Source organism: Benincasa hispida, chromosome 9, assembly GCF_027475165.1.
Source record: "Benincasa hispida cultivar pf3 chromosome 9, pf3_genome.v1.1, whole genome shotgun sequence".
NCBI classification, from domain to species: domain Eukaryota; kingdom Viridiplantae; phylum Streptophyta; class Magnoliopsida; order Cucurbitales; family Cucurbitaceae; genus Benincasa; species Benincasa hispida.
In genome coordinates, this window is record NC_143486.1 from 90036234 (window position 1) to 90055689 (window position 19456).

Below are 19456 nucleotides of genomic sequence, written 5' to 3' on the forward strand. Positions count from 1 at the left end.
CTGAAAACATTATCTCTAATAATATTATTCTCCCTCTGCCCATGGACGTAGCTAACAAATCGTTAGTGAACCACGTATATTTGTGTGTCGATCTTCTTTATCTCTACGTTCTTTTTGTGTTTTTTAATTATCGATTTCGTAACTATATATATATTTGAGAGTAATTTCTTTGGACAATTTCAAATGGTCTATTTAGGAAATAAAATTACTAGTGAGATTTAATTTAAGATGAAAAGATAAAAAGAGAAAGCAACAATAATCAATAATTTCTCTTTTATCTATCAATGCTAAATAGTTTGATTAATTAGACCTTAATTTTAGAATAAGAAAATCTTATGTTATCTAATCAATTAATGAAAATATCATGATAATATTCTGTATAATTTTTTATGTGTTATATTTAACCTTCAAAGCATCCTTTGTTCGGGAAATCATTGATTCTCAATATTTATATCAATAACTTTTTATTTGCTATATTGTAGCATGTGTTGCATGAACTATTTTATACGAAGTTAAAAAAGATATTATTTCGTTCTTTTTTAAAAAAAAATTGCAGTACAGTTGTTTAGTTTCTCGTGTAAGCACGATCAACATTTGTGGTATTTGGATCGAAGAGCACATTCCATAGTTGATTATATTGTAGTCGTTTTTATAGATATGTGCTCGAGGTAATTATGCATAGAATGATAAGCAAGCAAGAGTCATCGCGATCCCGTAATGGAAAATGTTTATGTTTTTTATTGGTGAAAATTTAATTTTTTAATGAAGGAAAAAGAAAGTGGAGAATCCCACATTGATTAAATCAATAAGAAGATGCCTCTTTATTTACCCCTATCTTTTCCCATGGATTTTGGCCTTAAGGGGTACCTAAGTTTTAAAAGGGGTGAGGAGGTAGGCAAATATGGGTATGGTGGTCATTCCACACGCGTGGCACCATATGATGGGCGAGTTGTGCCGTGTGTGGAATATTTTTTTATTAAAAATTTTATTTTTCTTTTTTAATTTAAAAATAATTATTTTTCCATCCGTTCTTTTTAGTCATTTGAATTTTTCGTGGTATTCCGGGTTTGTGCTTCAGAAGGAAGGCAAAACCATCAATCCAGAGGGGTGGGGGAATTTCGATTGGCTTTCGGTGCAATTCTAATCGAGACAGGTGTTTATCTGGGCTGTTTTATCCTCGGAATGACATGACATCCTCTACGATCTGCTTACACCGAGTAGAGCCGCGAAACATCTTAAAGAGAGCGGAATCCACGACTTAGCCTTCCATTACGAGTTTTTGTTTTATAGGTTTTCTGTTTGCCGCTACCAATTTCATACCCTACATTCCTATCGCAGTTCATTGGATCCTCCTTTCCTCGCACAGTTCACCGGAGTCTCCGTTCCTGTCACTGTTCGTTGGACATTTGCAATTACAATTTCAAGACGTTTCTTCATCTGTCACCATACGTGATGGTCGTACCAACACATAACAACATTTTGTCCATCGATCTCAACTTCGTTTCGAAAGGGCACACTTCAAACGTTGAAAGCAAAAGATGTGTTTTTCCTCACTGTAAAGAAAGTTGCTATCGCCTGCACCACAGAGAAGCCAAATGTCCCTAAAACTGATCCGATCGAGCAATAGATCAAAGATGCTTCTGCTTGGGAGGAAAATGACTTTCTCTGCATAAATTTTATCTTAAATGGTTTGAATGATGATTTATATGATTATCACAGCATGATGACCACAACAAAAGATGTTTAGGATGCCCTACAGAAAAAATATGATATCAAAGAGGCCGATTCGAAAAAGTGTGCCATCTGTCGTTATTTGAAGTTCCAAATGATAGATGAAAAATCTGCAGAGGCTCAATCCTATGAATTGCAGAAGATTTCTCATGAAATCTTTAGCGAAGTTATGCCCCTAAATGAGCAATTTCAAGTTATTATTATTGACAAGTTACCCCATATATGGAAGGACTTCAAAAACACACTGAGGCATAAAACCAAGAAACTTTCCTTGGAAAGTCAAATAATATGCTTGAGGATTGAGGAAGAAGCCCGAAAACATGACTAAAGGGAGAAGGTAAGTATCGTTCCAAGAAAGTTTGCCCTTGTCGCTAAAAAACTTGGACTAAATTCAAAGGGAAACAAGATGAAAGTTCAGAATAGTGGATCCAACAACTAAAAGAATCAAAAGAATCAGAAAGCTACCTCAGGAGAAATGGTACAATTTCTTTGCTTCAATTGTAACAAGTCTGGGCATATGGCCAGGAATTGTAGGAACACACGTTGTCTTATGCCTGCTGCACAAGTGAACTTGATTGAAGATGAATTAGTTGTCATAATCACAAAAATAAATGTGATTGAGGGTTCCAAAAGGTGGTGTTAGACACTGGCACTACGTGTCATGTTTGTCATGACCGTAGTTTATTTAAATCATATTCTGGAACTAAAGATAGAAATATATTTTTGAGTGATCACCACTCAACAATAGTTTCTATAATCAGTGAGATAGAGTTGAAGTTTACCTCTCGAAAGATCGTCAATTCAAAGGAAGTCTTGCACACCTCGAAAATAAGGAAGAATCTGATCTTGGGTTATCTCCCTCAGACCATAGGAGCTGACTTATATATCCTGATAGAAAATAATGTCTTCATACGAAAGGGTTATGCAATGAATGTGATGTTCAAACTAAACCCTGACATGAATAAAACTCAATCTTCTGCTTATATGTCGTGTTCCTTTAATTTTTGGCATGTTGGGCTTTGTCATGTTAATAAACAAATAATTAGTAGTATGAGTAGGTTGGAATGATTTCTAAATAATCTATGAATGACTTTGATAAATGTAAATATTGTAATCAGGCTAAAATAACTCATACTCCGTATAAATCTGTATTTAAGGAATCCGAGCCTCTAGATTTGATTCATTTAGACTTATGTGAGTTTGATGGTGTCTTAACTAGGAATAGTAAATGGTACTTCATTACTTTTATTGACGACTGCTCTAACTTCACATTCATATATCTACTGAAAAATAAAAGTGATGCTTTTGACATGTTCAAATTATTTACGATTGAAATAGAAACCCAGTTTAACAGAAAAGTTAAAAAACTTCATAGTGATAGAGGAACTGAATATGATTAAGGTGTTTTTAACAATTTCTATAACTCGCATGGAATAATCCATGAAAAGATGACACCTTATTCTCTTGAAATGAATGGAAAAATTGAAAGGAAAAACAAAACTCTATTTGAACTAGTAGTTGTTATTTTACTTAATTCAGGAGCTACCTCTTATTGGTGGGGTGAAATTATCCTTACTGTGTGTTATGTGCTTAATAGAATACCAAAGTCCAAAAGCACAACCTCACCTTATGAAGTATTTAAGAATAAGAAACTAAACTTGATATCTACTGACCATTTCCACTGCATAGCAGATATTAGGTCTAGTACATAACATCGCATACATCAGCTGCCAACAGCTGATGCATAAGGGATATATCTCATTTCCTCAACTTTTTAAGGTGTCTTAGGACACTGTTCCTTGGACAAAATAACTCCGTACCTGAAAGGTAGTGAGCCCCTCTTGGAGTTTTGCATCGAATACTTGACAAGTATTTTTTCATTATATGATGCTTAAGACAAAGCTAGCGATTTATTCTTACGACCTCTAAAGATCTGAATGGCTAGAACAAATTGTGCCTCTCCCAAATCTTTCTTTTAGAATTGGACCGCCAACCACTGTTTTATGTCGCTCAGTAATCCTACATCATTCCCAATGAGTAGGATATCATCTATATATAATATTAAGAAAGCTAATTGTTGATGATTTTTTTGTAAATACAAGGTTTATCAATATTTTGATCAAAACCATAAGACTTGATTGCATAATCAAATGTTATGCTCCAAGATTGAGAAGCTTGTTGCAGTCCATAAATGGACCGACTAAACTTGCAAGCCTTTTGATCTTGACCTTGGGTTATGAATTCCTCTGGCTACTGCATATAAATAGTTTCCTCAAGATTGGCATTCAGAAAAGCAGTCTTAATATCCATTTGTCAGATCTCATAGTCATAATATGCAACGATAGACAGGAGTATCCAGATCGACTTTAACATGGCAATAGTGAGAAAGTCCCCCTATAATCAACTATCTCAACCTGGGTATAACCTTTTGCCACTAATCTAGCCTTGAAGGTTTGCACCTTACCATCTGCACCCTTTTTTCTCACGTAGATCCATTTGTAACCTATAAGTTTTACCCTATTAGGTTGATCTATAAGATCCCAGACTGAATTAAAGTACGTAGAATCCATTTCGAGATTCATAGCTTTGATCCATTCATCTTTGTCTACATCTTCCATCGCTTTCTTATGTGACAATGGATCCTCAACTTCACCATCAAATATGATGATTAGAGTTTCTGTTAAACCCATATAATGAACAGGGGGTTCGAAATCCTTCAACAACGTCGAGGTTACTCAAAATTTGAGGTGGATGTGACCTTCTAGATGAACCGACACCAGCAACTCTTGTTGATGTACTTGCCTATTCAATAACTCTTGTTGAAGGTTCAGTAGTTTCACTAGAAAACTCCTTCAATACTATTTTACTACGTGGTTTGTACTCCCTTATGTGGTTCTATTTTAAGAATATAACATTTGTCTAACAAAGGCGGTCACACCTCAAGATGAGAGGTCACCTTCTCCCCGCCACAATGAATTCTCCCCACCTCTGCTTGGACAAAGCACTTCTCGCATCAGGTCAACTCTGATGTAGAAGCTCTCTTATTCTCAACACTAAGGGAGTCTCCAAGTTAGGCGTTGATCTGAATAAGTGCCTTCCTCCTCTTAACGATACTTCTCTACTTTCTCTTCCGATTGTGCAACCATCAACACCTCCACCTCCACCCAATGAACAAAGCAAAGCTCCAATTCTTGAGCAGCCTAAGGTCTCAGGAATCCACAAAGAGCCTAGGTCCCAGGCGTCCACACAATAAAGCCCACTATTGATGACCCAAACCTTCGACTTCCTATTTTTTAAACAGGCAACGGATCTGGCATTAGTGAGATCAGCGGGCGTCCAGCTGGTGACAGCAGTCAACGTCATGATCCCAATACAACTGAAAATCATGATTATAATGAATGGTACAAATTCCTCTACGATGACCTCCAAGAGCCCATCATGGGAGGCTTCGACGGGCTGTTGCGAAAACAATGAGGGGTCATAGGTCAACTAAACGAGTTAAGGTGATAGAAACAAGAGCTTGTTAACCAAAAAAATGAGCTCTAAGGATTCATCTAGCACCAAGTTCAAATGATTCAATGTTAACAGATCACTGTTGGGTTTTATACTCTAAAACTCGTAGATAGTAAATGTAACATTTGACTGATCATTAATAAAGTATTATTAGCATTTATTACAATAAAAAGTTATTGCTTATCTTGTATTTATCTTGCCTAAATGATCCAAATCCAATAAAATAACATCTTAGACTGTCGTATGAGTCTTGAACTGTGTGTGGAGATATATGGAGATCAGTGTTCAAGATACAGCTTAAAGGATTTATAGTATACAGATAAGGTCGGGTATCTTATCCTGGTGACACTATGGATACGACTCACTTTGTATTTGATACAAATGCAATGATTCAATGTGTTCGTATAGGGGACATACGAGTGGGGGTATCCTATGCAATGAGTTTGCATAAAATCGGACCACAAAATAGTAACCACTAGATGTAACTTCGTTGACTAGTTAGGTTTTTATTTCATTAGGATGATCTAGGAAACTTAGTCTTAGTCCTAAATAAGTTATGGACTCTTGTTCACGAAGGATTGTTCTTTGTGTATGGATGAGAATGGCCAGTTCGTCGACTCAATAAGCCTACAATTTTGAGGATAAGACCGAGTGGGAGCTGGGAACATAATTTCATGAGATGGAATTCACTCATTCCCGACTTTAGGGTAAGTAAATGAGTGTTCCCTTAAGTGGTGTCTCCGAGACTTGAACAAAGGGTCATATTCTCTCACTGGTTCGAGAGGGTTTTTGTTTAATGGTTGGATCATAAATAAGTTGTTCATTAGAGAAGCACTGGTACTTAAGGATATAGAGGTAACCCAAGGTAAAATGGTAATTTAACCCAACTGGTGTTACGAACACTCTTGAAGGGCTAACTTACTGTCACTAGTTTATATTCATGGACATAGAAATATATCTGCAGTGAGAAAAGTGCGACTATGGGTCTTTAGTGAAGTGTACCTATAGTTAACGAATATTGTTTAATTGGTTAATGAGTTTGCCAATTAATCTCATAGTATTGGAGCTTTTGATCTCTAGGTTCATGAGGTCCCCTTCCTAGCTTGTAAAGGGAATTGAGGTAATTATGTTTTGAATAGAGTTTAAAATGTTCAAATTCATCTAGGGAAATAATATAATGTGCAATGATACATTATAATATAATATTTATATTTTAATTAAATTTTATAATATAAATTTAATTGTGATATGATTCAAAAAAATTTATGAGAGAATTAAATATTCGAAAGAGTTCAAATATTAATGAATTGAATTCATATTGAAATTATAAGTTAAAATTAATGTGTATTTGATGCACACTAAAACTATAGGTTATGAGAAAAATACAATTGAATATGATTCAAATGAAAGCCAAATTAAATATTTAAGAGATAATTTAATTTAATTAATTGAAAACTATAGATTACGTTAGAGATGTTTCATTTAGTATAATGTAAATGAAATCATTAATTAAATTAGATTTAATTTTTTTTATTAATTAATAATTGATTTAATTATTTAATTAAATTAATTAGATAACTCCCACGTATGGGAGTTATTTAAAAATGTGGGTGGTTCCACATTTCTCCCCCTTTCCGTCTCAGTTGATCAAAAAATTTATTTTGATCACAGAGAATAGATGGAAAAAAAATGCTACACAGGTCATTTTTGGCCTTTTTACTTCTCAAAGAAAATTTCTCCTTCTCCCTTTCTTTTATCCAATTCAATTGGTTCCTACAAACCAAAAATTACCAGAGGTTTTTCAAAGGATAAGAAGGTTGCTCTTTTGGTGGTGTTCTAAAATCCCAATTTGGAGAATTGGATTCTTACTTGGTTCTACAAAGGTAAAGGTTTTCTATCCATTTTCTGTGATTTTAAAGGAAGCTTAACCTAGGTTCTAATTTTAGAGTAGGCTTTTTTTTCTTTGGTCTCTGTATTATTTCTAAATTTCTCAGTGTATGGGTATTTCAGAAATCCCAAATTAATAATGAGTTTTAGTTTTTGTGCTTTACGTTGTGATAGGGCTTTCATCCTTATAATCACCAAATGGACTTTTGTCCACCAACAGACACAGTGGCAATACGAACAGTTTCACTTCATGATTCAATTCTTTCAAGACATTATTGCACACCTTGTAGTCGGACCAACCATTCCCCCGCATCTTTAGAATCCCTTGCAATTCCCAGAGGACGATGGTGTACTCCCTCCGAAACCAAACAATGATGCGAGCGAACATTAAATTTAGGGGTGTTTTTATGAATTTTTTAATGTCAATTTCACATTTTGTATGCTTTGATCGCAGTAATTAATTACATTTTGTATGCTTCACATTTTGAATGTCAAGTTCTCCATTTTCTTTGTATTTTCTTTACTTTTATCTCCCACATTCTTAATATTCTTATATGTTGTGTGTTTAACATATGACCTCTACGATGATACTTGTGCTAAACTATATGATGATTAGTTATGCCTTAGGAAATATTTCTTGAAAATAGTATGCGAGCAAGCTTTATCTCAAACATCTTTATCTCAAGCCTTGTGATAACTTTATGAAGTTGTCACCTAATTCAATTTTCAGCAATGAGGCTTGCAGCTCTCTAAATTTGAGGGTAGGAGAAGTTTGAGCTTAATGCGTTCAAAGTTGTGTTATTTTTAAATATCTCTTTGTCGTATCTTATCAAAAAGAAATAATTAATTATATATATACATAAAGAAGGCGTTGAGATTGGAACTCACTCATAGTTAGATGTTCGCAAGAAACTCGTGAGGGCAAGCCAAGAAAAAATACCAGTCTAGCGAATCTTGAATAGGAAAGCACTTTGAGAGGTCTAGCTAATGCATCAAAGCAAGTTAAGATATATCAGGACTTTAAATATATGCTTGAGAACAAGCATTATTTTGGGGTGTGATGACTTGTAGAATTACACGTTATTTTACTTGTCTTATCTAAAAGAATTTGGAAAACTCATTGAAAATTCGTTAACTTAACAAGAAAATCATGCAACTAATTACACTACGCAATCACTAGCATACAGATATTCATAATCCTTGTAAATTATAAAATTTGAGCTTTTTGAACGCAGAAAGCGATGAAGCAACTGCTGCCACCGGAGCGCATGGAAAAGCTTGATGCCCAAAAGGGAATTGCATAAGTTCAATGCGATAAGAGAAGACAAAACATTAAATACAACTGACGCATGGGCAGTAGAAGTCAAATCAAAGTTAGTAGCAGACACGAAAGGTTCGCGACAAAGCCAAGGAACTGCTGATGCAAGGAAGGCGGTGCAACGGGATATGAAAATTAATGTCTTGTGTCAGTCCAATCATTAGTGAGAGACGAAAATACTCTTCATCGACGCCTTTAAATAGACACAAGATTCCTGTCCAGGGGAGATAGAAAGAAATTGGCGAAAGCTCTACAAAAAAAATTTCATTCCTTCCCCTAGATAACTTTCTCCAAAGTTATGCAATTAAGAAATCTTAAGTGAGAGCTCAAGATTTCCACTAGTAGCAAAGGAAGAAATGTTGGATCGATATGGCAACCCTAGAGGTGAGTGAATAGGGTTTAATTAATTTTTTTTTATATAAATTAACCCAATTAAACTAATTAATACACTTTTTATAAATAATAAGAAAAAATTAATTTATGCAACAAATAAAATGACAAAAATGTGATAATTTAATTCTATCAAATTTTAGCAAATAAATAAGAACAAACTAAAACATACAATAATTGCTTAAATTTATTACAAAAATAAAAAGAAAAAAGTTAGAGAAAAAGACACCGTAATTTTTAGAGTGGTTTGGTCAAACTCGACCTACTCCACCTCCCAAACGCCTCTTGGGAATTTGAATAAAATCTTTCCGACTCTTTCCACGGATTAGAGCCCAACCGTTACACCACTACTTCTTTTACGGGTTCAAGAGCAAACCTGATCCTTTCCACGGTTTAGGATCAAACCTTTACAAATGTTGGAATTTTTGAAGAACACAATTCAACTCTCACTAGAGTGGATTTACAAGTTTAAGCACTCAACAAGTTTATCCTCATAATACAATAACACTCTCTCAAGAATAAGATGAAAAGAAAAAAAAATTGGGAACTTAGAGAGAGCAATAATGGAACTTTTGAGTTTTGGAGGATTATAAAATGTAAAATTTGTTGGTTTAAAATTTAGAGAGAAAGATGGTTTATATAGAGATGGAAAAATTTTTAGAAACCACCATTAATTTGGACCATTGGATTTTGGAAAAAAAAAAATCAATGGGTGAGATTTTAAACTAAACTAGTCATTAGATACAAACAAAATATAATATTAAATTTCTTTTCTTTTGAAATTCATTTTCTTTTTAAAATTAATCCAAAAAATAAAAAAACATACAATATGTCAAAAACTAGCCATTAGACACAAACATAAAAAAATATTAAATTCATTTTTCTTTTAATTCATTTTCTTTTTAAATTTATTCTCTTTAAAGTCAATCCAAAAATAAAAAACATACCACGTGTAAAAAACTAGCTATTGATACAAACATAAAATAATATTAAATTTATTTTCCTTTTAATTTATTTTCTTTTTAAATTTTAAATCAATCCAAAAATCAAAAGTCCATAATATGTTAATCTCTTAATGATCCATCATTTAACCAATATGCTGCCACATGTCTACATGCAAATGGTCTGGTTATGACATGTCATCCACCACGGTATTTTTTCTATAGACTTGTTTCAATCATATCGTCTTCGTTTTAGCTCCGATTTGAGTGATTCAAGAGGTGTTGAAATCGTTGTTCCGAGCTCTACGCTATGGACATATTAAAATACTAAGATTTTCAGTAATTAAAAATTGAGTTAGTTATCATCAAAACATTGATTAATTAATTAATTGAAATTAATTAATTTGATATTAAGGGCTAAAAAATCAACAAGAAAGACATCAATCCAATCACAATCACCGTGAAGTAGTCATTTAAAAGAGCTAGAAGGTGCAAGAAATTGCATCTGACGGCTTGATTCTCTATTCTTATCCTTCACTTTATATTTTCATTAGCATTTGTATTGTTGTGTAACATTGAGAAACTTTCATTACCACTATGAATATCATCACATTTTTCTATGTATCCATCTTCTTTTTTACCAAGTATGAGCAACTAATTTTATAATGGGTTGAGGAAAATGAAACTAAAATGTACTGAGTAAATCATATATTAGCGTTCAACGGAAAATGAAACTAAAATGTACTGAGTAAATCATATATTGGTGTTCAACTTGTTTAATGCGTGCTTCATAAACTATTTTGATCAAGTTGACAAATTGCTCTAAATAGAACTATTAAAAAAGCAAGAGATTTCATATCTCATTAAACAAGGAAAGAAATATCTTTAGACATAAAGATACGTCTTTTGCAATAAATACTCATTACATGCGTCCTGGAAATAGGATATTGTGGTCGAATGCACTGAAAATCATAGCTTGTAATTATGGGCAAGTTGCTTGAACGCGTGGTATATGCATTACTTCAGGAGTGTTAGTAGTTATTTTTCTCAGCCCTATTTCATTTATTAGAAATTTACATTTCTCTCCACATTTTGCTTCACTTGAACTATGATACTCATCGCACCCTTTTTTTTTTTCTTTTGTGCATTTTAGTAATAGTGGTAGAATAGAACCAGTCATCCGCATTATTGACACAAAGTTTCCTTAAGCTCTAAAACAAGTATTTCACCACATCTTTAGAGAGCAATCCCTATGTTCGACTCTAAACTCACCAGTATTCTAGTTAAACTTACACTTGAGTTTCATTAGATAAAATAGTGTGTTTACACAATTAAGGAGACCAAAGCATAGAATCATCTCATCGCATTTATAGAAATGCATCTGTTCTTTTTCCCATGTTGTGATTTCTGTGATACAATTTCCAATCTTTGTTTTAGTTTAGGGCATTTCTATGGCAATCATTCAACTGCCAATTCATTTTTATCTATGAATTTCACTTATTTTAGTTTTCTAGCATTTCTTTTTACTTGATAAGAGATTTAAACATTTTTTTTACTTCAGTTGTGTTAGAGTTAGATAATATGCAGCGGAAGTATCAAAGATCCATAAGCATTCAAATTCACTTATTTTGGCAGAAACTAAAACATGTTCATCTAAATAAGAGAGTTTTTTTTATCATACCTTTGAAGAACTCTTCAAGAACTTGATCAATCAGCAGCAGTCTTCACCAAAGATCACCGTGAACTACCTCAAGATCTTCCCCACTATCCTCTTGGAGCTTTAGACCGCGTTGTGGGACTTAAGAACAGCTTGAAACGATGAAAAACGGAGAAATGCTCACAGCAGCTCACTTTGAAAAACCCTTTCTTCCCACTGAAATTTCCTCTCAAAATTTTTGTGTTATGCATCCTTCAATTCACTCCAATCTTCTTTATTTATTGCAGATGAACATGCAAAGAAGAGATATACATGGCTTGCAGCTCATGCTTGGAGCTTTAATTAAGAGGAGGAAGTGGGCTTTGTGTGAGCATGAAGAACATGATATTGGAAAATCAAGATTTTTCATTTTAATGCATGCAAAACGATTTTTCCCAATTTTTCTTTAAAACCAAAATTTGATTTCAAATTCAATTTTGATTTTAATAACTGAAAAATCATTTTCTTAAATTAATTTCATACATTAATTTAAATATTAATTAATTTAATATCAAATATTAAATTAATTTTTGCATAATAACCATCTTCATATATTTAAATCATATTTAAATATATATTCTCCTATTATGTTTAATTTGAACGTTTCAAATTAATTTCTCAAACTACTCTAAACCTTAACCATTTACGAGCTAGTAGGGGACCTCACGGACCTACAGATGATGGGTTTCAACGTTTCGAGATTAATCGGCTAAACTCATTAGTCCGATCTAACCCCCATTCGTTAACTAATGGGACATTCCACTATAGCCCATAGTTGAACTCCCCTTACTGTAGATATATTATGTTCACTTTATAACTATAATCAGTAAGTCGATCCTTCACAGGTTGTTTGTAATCACAGCTAGGTCAAAGTTACCGTTTTACCCCTGTGATTACATTTTGTTCCTTAAGTTCTTACTGACCATCTAACGAAAAATTCTGCTTCATAATCTCTATGAATCAAATTCTTTCTCTATCATGAGAATGTGAGCCTCCGATTATTCAAGACATGGAATCAGTACTTAAGATAACAACCTATCTGCTAACCCTAAATAGGGTGGGAGTGAATTCCATCTTGCAAGGCTATGTCTTCAGCTATTCATTCGGTCTTATCCCCAAAATGGTAAGCTTATTGAGCAGTGTTGTTGGATTACTCTCACATTTGCAGATCAAAGGATAATCTCGAACAAACAGGAATTCATAGCTAGCTCAGGATTAAGATTGAGTTAACCTAGGTTATTTGATAAATGAAATAGTCAATTTTAATAGTAAACGGTCATTATAAAGAAAAGTGACAATTTTCATGGTCCAGTCTATATGCAAACTCATTGCATAGGATGCCCCCACTCACATGTCTCAACATGAACGATTTGTGGATCACATCGTTTGTAATACTTTACAACTTCTTGTAACAACTACATAGTGGGTCGCATCCAATAGTGTTGCCAGGATGAGATACCTAATTTCATCCATATACTTATTAGACCATTTAGGCTATATACTGTAAACTTGATCTTGTTTATGTCAGTACATAAAGTTACAGTATTCAGACTATAGCCAATGATACGTTTATTGGATTTTCATAATAAGATGCAAAATCAACAAGTCAATATTATTGATAAATAGAATGTTTAACACGAACTGTGAGTTCTAGGACATTCTCAACAAGTTGTTCTATTCTTCTCATATACTAAGTAACCAATTGGATGAATATGAACAAAGATTGTGATGAGGTTGTTAATTTTAGTTTCTTGGCTTTGAATGTTGAACACTGGTTTTTCTTTCTATACTTTATTGGTATTTCTGATGACATCTTGATCACAAGCTATCTTGAGCTTTGTTTAATTTACTTCATTTTGTTTGTTGGAAAATATATTTTGAAGTGGTTCTGTTCCTCAATATTTGCATGTGTATGTTTCTCTTAGTATAAATTAGAAAATCAAAAATGTATAGACTGAAGTTTCTATTACAGTGAATTTTTATTCATTAAAGTATAAATTTGGTCTCTATGGTTGGAAGAAAGTTAGAGTTTAATCTCTATGATTTCAAAAATTAAAAGTTGGAGTTTCGTTACTTATTTTTTCTGTCTATCTACCTTGAATGCTTGGTTGCTTTGTTTAATGAAATAACAATGTGATTGCTATCAATCTTTTCTCATGACTTGATAACATTAATTGTTTGGGTCGATAAGTTATTTATTTATGACTTCTATTTTATTTATTTTTGTCAACGAGTTTCTTTACGTTAAGTTGAGTTGCTAGGTTCAATAATTTTGTTTACATTTTTACGTTTGTAAGTCTATAAGATATATTGTTTATGTTTATGTATTTTGCTCAATATATTTAGTTTCTATTAGTCTTTTTTCTTTCTTTTGAGCCGTTTCTTTTCCAATGAGTTATTTATAGTTTTTATTGTGTTCTATTTAGTTTATGAGTTTTATTACCTCATTGAGTTTATTAATTTTTATAAGTTTAGTTGTTTTTTTTTATTGTCTATAATTTTAGGGAATTTTCAAAAATAGAAAAATAAGGGAAACTATATACACAAAGTTTTAATTTTAATCTTCTTTGATAGAGATTGATAGAGGTTGATAGATAAAATTCTATCAGTGTCTATCAGTGACAGAAACAGATAGAAGTCTTTCACTGATAGACGATGATAAAAGTCTATCAGTGTCTATCAACATTTTTTTTTTTTGCTATTTCTGTAAATAATTTGACATTTTTTCTATTTGTAAAAATTTTCCTATAATTTTTTTAGTTTTTTGTTTATGTTCATGTACTTCTCCAAATAAATTCGGTTACTATTATCTTTTCTCTTGTTCAATTACTATTGTCTTTTCTATTTAGTTACAATTACTAATTTTCTCTTCATTTTGATAAGTTTAGTTGGTTGGATACATAAGTTTGTTTTCCAATGAGTTTTGTTACTTAATTCTCATGTAGTTTGCTTACATATAATTTTAAGTAAAATGTCTCTTTACTAATTTTCTCTTCTGGTAGGATTTAGCATATTCAGACACCCACCAATGAGGACTATACTTAGTTGGGTAAGTTTCAGTGGGTGAGAATGCTCTAAACTCTGTTTCAAACTAATTTAAGATTGTTGAACTTGTCTCTAATACTTGAAATCCCATATTTTTAGATTTAGAATAGTTACGGAACCATTTGAACACTCTTCAACAAGGGTTGAGTTTGAAATTTGAGGGTTTTCTCTATTTGTAGTTTACACTCGTTACGATGTGTTTGAATTGGTGTTCAAGGTCATTGTAAGTAAGATCGAGATTCAAATAAGGTTTCTAACTAAGTTTCAACCTTGGAATTTGAATGTTATTATATAAGGAGTCTCTTGATCGTTTGAGAAACACTTTTAAAACGCTTAGGTAAGTAGAATTCTATCTATTTGGGTTTGTTTTCTTCCGTACTAGCATGATCCTTTATTCATTACTATTATGCATAATTATGAATTATGTTATTCTGAAGTGATGATGTGTTCTAATATGGTTGGACCCGCCTGGATACTCTCGTTTTGTTGATTTTAATTATGTATAACATGCTGAAATGTTTTGTTGTTAGGATTATCTTATGGTGGAAAAAATATGGCCATATGTTATTTTTATTTTCTTTCTTTTCTTAAGTACATGGTGTATTTGTTTTGTTTTTCTGTTCTTGTGTGATTCTTTTGTGGCTACAGGAATGCAAAATAATCTCTTTGTTATTTTTCTAGACAAGCAAATAGGTTTGCTTCATACTTTGGTAGTTTGTGTAAATATATGTTTATGCTTTGGCAATCTTTTTTTATATATGATTTATTTAATTTTAAATTCTCTATTTTACACAAAAGCAAGTGTATCTTCTTTACAGACTTTCTGAGAAATACACCAATTAGACATCTAGTTCTTATAGTGAATTGTTGGTAAATCCTTTTGAACACCTCTCAACTTAGACAAAGGTTTTAGTATTGAGTTTTAACCTTTAAACCTTTTATTATTATTTAGGAGCACTTAGATTTTCTTTTAGTAACACATCAAGCAAGTATAATTCTACCTTCGGTTTGTTTATGTTATATTTGTATGTTGTGTGTTTTAGTTTTGAGTGCATGTTAAGAGAGATTGTAAACATTAAGAAGGTATATTTATATAATTATTATTATTGACATTGATATATAATTATTACTGTTGATATTGATATATTAAGAAGGTATATTTATATGACTATTATTGTTGACATTGATATATTAGGTTGAATTCTAACATGAATGTTATTTTTTTAAAAGGTCATACGCAAATCTATTTAAGTGAAGAAACTGTCTCACAAGTTATGTATATGTGTGTATGTGTGTGTTTCTTTTGTTGGGATAATACCAAACTTTTTTGGCAACACTTATTTATTTAGTTTCTTTGTAAATAACTTACCAAAGTTTAATTATTAGTTTCCTTGTATATAGTTTATTTGTATAAACGATACCAACCTTGTTATATATGAAAGTTCATATTTATGTTTCTATGTATCTCGTGTCAAAATTGGAGGAAACTTAGGTGTAATAATATGGATAAAACAAATAATTATCCATCATTATAAGTACTTTTTTGACATTTCTCATATGTCATGAAATGTATTTTTTTTACGTCGAAATACTATCATTAATCAACCTTCAATGGCTATAAATAAATGTCAATGTTGTCAATAAGAGTGTAGCTCAATTGGCATAGTCATATTATCAACCTCGTGGTCTAAGGTTCAATTTCCCCACCCCACACTTTAATTACAATACCTTTGCAAAAAAAAAAATGTTACCATGATAGGTAATTAATGTCACTAAATGATTATTGTTGATTGAATTTGAAAGTCATGAAACAACGATTTATGACACATTTTTCATATGTCATCTATACACTTTCTTTGATGGTGAATTCAAAGACTAAAAAAAAGAGTCACGAAAAATGGTAATGGCATTTTCTAAGAGTCATAAAAATCCGTTTTTGTTGTAGTGTCGTAAGTCTCATATCCCTTTGTGACATCCATTTACACCTAAGTGGCCAGTACCGATTTTATCTTAAGTTCAACAAAAAAAAAGTGCGTAAAACAATATGGAGTGCAACATTACTTAAGCCATAACAACCATAGGGCATCCATATTGGTATGGTCTCGGATTCCTCCTGTCATTCGTCGATGTGTCCTTGCCCTTACCTGAGAAACATAACATAATAAAGAATTAGTATAAAATACTCAGCAAGTAACCCTCCTACCGGGGTCAGACTATACTCAAAAATATGTGATGCATGCATATTAGTGGGACAAGCATATTGAAATTCATCAAAGAAACATAAGATCGTGAACACTTGGAAACATGAAAACATGGATGGTCATCTAAAGAACAATTACATCCATTCTAACACGTATTTGGGGCTCGAAAGCACACAAACATTGTAGAGAACCTGTGGTCCCCGGAGCTGAACATGGTATTGAGTCTAAAGGATCATGATGCTATTGAGTCTAAAGGATCATGATGCTGAACATGGTAGTGAACATGAAGGATCACGGTAATGTGGTAGAGAACCCGTCAACTCCCAATAACATGATAGCAAACTCGAAGGATCACAAAAAATGGCTAGTGTTAGAAGGGCAATTGTCACCACTGAACATGAATCATAAAACATTTATCTAAGATTCCGCATCATAATGAATAAAACATTCTCATGGTCCTAACATGCGTAAAGCTGAATCATTCAATTTACATCATATTCGTAAGGTCTAATATATGTTTCTGAATTTACTTATTTCTAATTGAAACTAAGGAACTAAAATGTCCGAACAAAAGGCGTTTCGGTATTAATGTCACTTATCTATTAATTCAAATCCAAAAATATATTCAAACAAACTTATCTCTTAATTGTCCAATTAGATCTTGAATCAAGTCTATGACATAAACAAAGTTTAAAATTAATATTAAAGGCCTAATTCCACCATATACATTTTACCAAAACTCAATCCAATTCATTTACACAGCACGTGATTTAACTAAAACCACTCCAGAATTCCCCCAAGTGCTCCAACCTAAACATGAACCAGAGCCAAACATCATAAACTTAATTTATAACAATTATTCCCAATCTCCACAAATCGCAATGCCGTAAAACTTACCAAAACTTTACCAAAATTACTCCTTGATGCCATTGGATAGCAACTGTGACCACCTCAATACCTCTATCCCAACCGCCTAGATCAACAATAAACCAACCATTAGGCTTAAAACTTCCATGGTTCACCAAAAACTTCAAGAAAAAAATATATAGAACTCAACCCAAAACAAGCAACCCTTACCTAATTCTCAAAATTTCCAACGATTCGGCAATTGAACGGCACGATTAATGTGGCGATAACACGAACGGAAGGTGCAGTAGAAGATCGACGACGCTACTGTTTAGATCCAAACCGAAATGAAACTAGTGATACTCGCCACTGACAAAAATGGATGAACAGCCGACATTGTTGGCTGTTCCAACGACGACCGAGCAGATGAAACTGACGGCGACGAGGTGATGATCGAGAGCGGCACACAAGTTGGTGGGTGGAACTTGGACTGACGATGGTTGGTTCTTCCATGCGAAGAAGAATAATATGGAAGAAGAAGAGTGATTATTTTTTTCCCTTTTGCACGCCTTATGAACCCACACTCAAGAACGCACGCGTACATACGCGCACACACACAAAGAGAGAGGTTGAATTAGGGTTTTCTGGGAAAATAATAGATATATATATAGACACATACACACATATATATCCTTTTCCTTTTTAGCTTCCCAAATCAAAATTTACCTCATTCCAAACTTTCAAATCTCATTTAATTCCTTCCAAAATTCCAAATCTCCAAATTATCTTAACCAACTTTTCCTTAAATTAAATTCAATTTTTAACCTAAAATTCAAAATAAACAAACAAACATTTCGAGATAACTAAGATTAAAATTACTTAAAAATTTGGGATAATTAATCTTATCCCAAAATATAGGCTTATTGAGTCAGCGAATTGGGTCATTCTCACCCATAAAAATCAAAGGACAAGCTCTCATAGGCAGCAGTTCATGACTCACCCAGGATTGAGATCGAGTTACACATGGTTATCCTATGAAATATTAATATCTTCAGAAAACGTTACAAAGAGAGATTAAGTATTTCGTGATATGGTCTTATACAATCTCATTGTATAAAATATCTCACTCGCACGTCTCCACATGGACGATTTAGATCATACCATTTGTAACTATTACAAAGTGGGTCGTATTCATAATGTTACGAGGATAAGACACCCAACTTTTATCCATATACTGTCCACTACATAGTGTTCAAATTTTCATGAAATAACCTTGGATTTTTTCCATGATAGATAGCTTATTATTGTATATTCAAAATAATCAACTATTATATCAAATAACAAATTAACTAAGAGGCTTTAGAGCATAAATCCCAATATTTCCATCATTAACTTTAGTTAGTCGCTTCACAAACTTAAGTTGGTTGTTATTCCACCACCTTGAGTTTGAGGGAGGGTGTTAAAGTTAATTCAGGTTTATTTCAATTATTATCTTTCTTGTATCTTTTCCTTATTTATTTTTTCGTTTTCAGTATTTTTTTCCTTTTCTTTTTTGGGTCTTTTGGTGTCTATCTATTCTTTATTTTCATGTATTCTGATGAAGCTAATTATTCAATAGTATACAAAATTATCAATATGTGTCGTTTAGATTCTTGATTTTGATTTTGATTATTCTTGATTTTGATTTTTTTCCCTTGACAATCGTCAAAACGATTGAATCCTTATTCTCGTTTTTTATTAATTCTTCTTGGCGTCTTGATTTGAGCTTTGGATTTTTTTTTCTTATTGATTGTAGTTTATTCTTGATTCTTAATCCTTCTAACTTTTAATCACCTAGAGAAGTTTTTTTTTTCTAAACAACCACTAATAGAAGTTTATCAATGATAAT

The 19456-nt window shown here is 32.6% G+C and overlaps 1 long non-coding RNA gene across 1 annotated transcript; it reads right to left on the bottom strand.

The window, feature by feature from the left end:
* Positions 1-16412: 16412 nt before the first annotated feature.
* Positions 16413-18197, bottom strand: LOC150034183 (uncharacterized). Its single transcript, XR_016532374.1, has 3 exons — positions 17800-18197; positions 17620-17695; positions 16413-16665 (listed from the first exon to the last, which is right to left on the bottom strand). It is a non-coding gene; the product is annotated as an uncharacterized LOC150034183 (long non-coding RNA).
* Positions 18198-19456: the final 1259 nt, after the last annotated feature.